This window comes from Alnus glutinosa, chromosome 9 (assembly GCF_958979055.1).
Source record: "Alnus glutinosa chromosome 9, dhAlnGlut1.1, whole genome shotgun sequence".
Lineage (NCBI taxonomy): Eukaryota > Viridiplantae > Streptophyta > Magnoliopsida > Fagales > Betulaceae > Alnus > Alnus glutinosa.
Genome location: NC_084894.1, coordinates 25,772,249 through 25,776,768, shown reverse-complemented (window position 1 = coordinate 25,776,768; position 4,520 = coordinate 25,772,249).

Below are 4,520 nucleotides of genomic sequence, written 5' to 3'. Positions count from 1 at the left end.
TTAGGATCTTTAGTAACTGGTTACTTATTTTAAAAGCTTAATCTTTACGGGTTTTTGTTGAGCCTGCTTAACAAGTAAGATTCAACACGTAAAATATTTAGGTGAAACTAAAAGTAAATCATTACATATTTTAAAACCTTAAGTTTACTTGATGAATATTTGTATGTGATTGTGAGCATGTGGCTTATGGAAGGACAAAAGAAAAAAAAAAAAAAATATCAAGTTTGCATTTTTTTCCATACAAGATTACAAGAACTCATTCTAAAAGTTATTATTTTGTCACTCTTGTGTCCATCTAAGAATGATGTAACTTTTAAAATTACCACTTGATTAAAATTTAATAATGATCAATCACAAGTTTAATGATAATTTTAAAAGTCACATCATTTTTGGGAGGGACACAAAAGTGATAAAAGAGTGATTTCTAGCATTATTGGATTACAATTTAATGGTAATTTTAAAAGTCACATCATTTTTTGAGGGACACAAGAGTGACAAAAGAGTGATTTCTAGTATTACTCGATTACAATGAGTAATATTAAAAGTCACTATTTTGTCACTCGTGTCCCTCCAAGAATGATGTGGCTTTTAAAATCAATACTTGATTAAAATTTAATAATGATCAATTACAAATTCAATCATAATTTTGAAAGTCACATTATTTTATTCGGTAGCATTCTTTGGTCTATGAACAAATCCTACTATACAAAATAATTCAATTAACCTATGATCTTTGAATGGTCTTCTTCTACACCTAGCTAGCTAGGCTTTTATTGTGGCTTTCCTACCATCATATTGATGCAAAGAAGCATACATACATGGAATCAGGGGCCACTTTCCCCCTCAGTTTTTAAATTATTGCTTAGCTTGAGACAGAATAGGAACCCTTATGGTGCCAAGAATCTTTTGATTTCTGCCAAAAAAAAAAAAAAAAAATTAAATAAAAAAAAAATTCGGAATGAATACTTTTTATAAACACAAACTAGTTTACATAGTGTAATACTTCCCATAATTAACTATGGGAGCTGATGTTTGTATTTATAAATGAAAACAATATAACTGAAAATCATTTACAAAATTCAAAACTTTAACTACACAATCTTATCGTGAGCTAGAATCTGGTATCACTATTTTGTATTTGAATTTTGAGTTGCTATTGTTGAATCTGCAACATTATCTTCATTTGAAATCTGTTCATATATGGATGATCTTATCTGAAGACGTCTCAATGCTAGACAACACATTTTTAAACTAAAAAAAAAAAATGCATTCTAAAATACATTAACAAACATACTCATAAAAAAATCTAAGTAATTATCATCCAAGTGCGCACTTCTTAAACGTAATATCGTTTTTTTTTTCTCTGAGATCCATGATATGTTTGCTTTATAGTTATCCTCGATACTTATAGATAAAACAAATAGACAAAACCTATATAATAATGCTATTTACTATATTGTTAAATGGTTATATGTGACATTAAAAATTACTACTTGTAATAAAAATTAAAATATAATTTTTTATTGTCACATCATCTCAATTGTGTAATAATCCTATAGCATTGACATTCATAATGGTCTTTCCAGTCAGATTTCATGCGAGCTTTCACGTTGTGATAACTAAGGCCGCTCAAGCCTCAAGATTTTTCAAAAAACAAAAAACTTTACTCCTAAATTTTTATTTATTTATTTTTTTGTTTTGCCCCTCCAATTTTTTTTCTTTCAATTTTACCCCCCACCCACCAAAAAAATCCCAAGTGCTAGCTCGGCCTCGATGATAAGTCTGATAACCATGTCCACCTTGGGCTCAATCGACTTTTCGGTGAGTTCGATTACCTTACCTACCACGAGTTTCAAACATTGGTCCCTTTCTTCGGCCCTTGGGCAAATACTGTTGTAGTGAGCCTTAGGTCCATTATCTTGTCCTGGGATCTGTTTGGTTTTGTATCACTGTTTGGATTTGGACTTCAATATTGTGACGCTATTTTTTTCAATAATATTTTGATTTTGCTTAGAGAAAAAATAATAATAACAAAAATCTTTTTTTTTTATTTTTTATTTTTTTTATAAATATAAAAATATTGTGTTTGATCAAAAGTGGGTGATGCAACTAATTGATAACACAGTAAATCCACGTGACTAGTATGTGGAATGTTTAAGTACGGGGCTTGCATAGCAATTATTCGATAATAAATTAGTCCTTAATGGAAATATAGCATAATAAACAGGACCTAAAAGGTAAAGAAAACATAAGCAGATCGATCAAGTACTGAACAGACTTGATTGTCTTCTTAAAGTGGTTATTTAATCTCTTGTCAACTACTAGTCTTACTATGGTTATATTTTACAAACATAAGCCATTCACTAAAGAGGTATCATATCTTGAAAAGTTAAGTCTTTTATGGGGGCATATTAGGATGCTATAATATTATATTATATGGGTATTAAGTCTATTTGGGTTAAATATTATTTAGCCCCTTCAACTAATTAATAACTATTTTTTATGAAGTACAACGAATTGACAAGTGTAATGATTGAGCCCTTCACACTGTCAATCTGTTATTATTTAGCTACATTTATCAATTTTGACCGTTATGATGAATGAAAAATCAAAGTTGACCAAAGTGTTTTGAAAATGCCAATATTTTGACCATTGAAAAACAAAAAATAACCCTTTGTATTTATTAATTAGTAGAAGAAGAAAAAAAATATATATATATATATATATATATATATATATATATATATTAAAAGAAAAAGAAAAAGTACACATATCCCTTTTATACTATCACTCAATTGTCAATGTACCCACCAAATTACTAATTGTGTCAATTAATGTTCCCATTTAAACTACCAAGCAATGTCAATGTTTGCTCAATGACAAACATAACCTTCATAAAATATAAAAATTCTTAAAATTATATAAAAACAAAACAAAAAATTAGTTTTTTTTTTAAAAAAAATAAAAATATTTAAAAAAAAAAAACAAGGTTTTTCATTATTTTTTTGAGATTTTGTTTTATATAATTTTTACTTTGGGCCACCCCCTTAGATTTTCATTTTTCTCCTTTTTTATTTTATTTTTTTAATCTTAAAAAAAATCATTTTTTTTCTCGAATTTAAAAGAATTTGTCTTATGAAAACTTTTTTAGAGTTATTTTTGTCTTTTTGTTAGCTTTCTGAGGAAGATTGACATTTTTTGATAGTTTAAGGAGGGCATTTACACAATTGGCAGGGCCGGCTCAAAGCCTAGGCGAGTTAGGCACTCGCCTAGGGCCCCCGATTTGATAAGGCCCAAAAAATAAATTCTAGGCCCAATTTTTTTTTTTTTAATTTAAGGCCCAAAATTTTTTTAGTAAGGTCCAAAAAAAAATTCATAAAACTTAAGGCCTCTAAATAAGTAATTTAAAAAAGGACTTAATTTAATAAGGCCCCAATATAATAAGCCCATGGGAACTTATCAAATAGAAACTTAATAGAAAATGATTAGTCTATTCAAAAGATTTAGATAGAATATTTTGTTTTTGTTTACAAGTTGTTTAATTCAAAACCTAATAGAATGCAACTAGATAATGAAGGAACTAATGACTTGAGAAATCTTAGCGCTAAACTTAAAAGTCGTGAAATCTTAGTGTTTAATTAATATAATAATAATAATATTATTATTATTATTTTACTTAATTTTTTTTTTAAGGCCCCATTTTGAAGTTTCGCCTAAGGCCCCCAAATACATTGAGCTGGCCCTGACAATTGGTAGTTTGAGAGGCATATCGACAATGGAATGGTACGTAGTCTGAGGATGATATGTATATTTTTTCCCAAAAAAATTACTGTGTTTATTATAAAAAAAAAACAAAAAACAAAAAAAATTTATTCACATGATGTCAAAATTAAACTATATATATATATATATATAACCATTTTATTCATACTAGTATGTGCTGAATTGCATTCATACTATTTGAATTCTTCATGTCAGATCAACTTTTACAAAATTTGCTAATTAATACAAAATAAAACCTAACAATTTTTAAAAAGCTTTAACAGTAACTAGACAAATTATGTTAGGGTGCGTTTGAGATTACGATTTCGTAGACAAAAAATACAATTTTAAATCAAATCGTAAAAAATGAATCATTTGAGAATTGCGTTTTTAAAAAAAGTTGTAATTTAAAAACGTAGAAAACTGTTTTTTTAAATCGCAGCCAATTAAATGGTTGTTTTTTTGAAAATGCAAAATTTTAAAAGTTAACCTGAGATTTTAAAGGTAAAACTGCGATTTTATCAAATACGTCACCGTGTTTTAAAAATCATTTTTTTAAATTACATATTTTAAAATCATTTTTTTTTTAAATCGAATTTTTTAAAATTTTAAATTCAAAAAAAAAACCCTCAAGAGTCGGTAGCGTTTTTGTGGTTGCCAGTGGCGGGATCTAAAGCATCAACTGCTGTAGACTGTAGCGTTGTGTGTCGCTTTTGCGAATTGACCCGTTGTCGGGAAAGTCACTTTAACTATTTGCT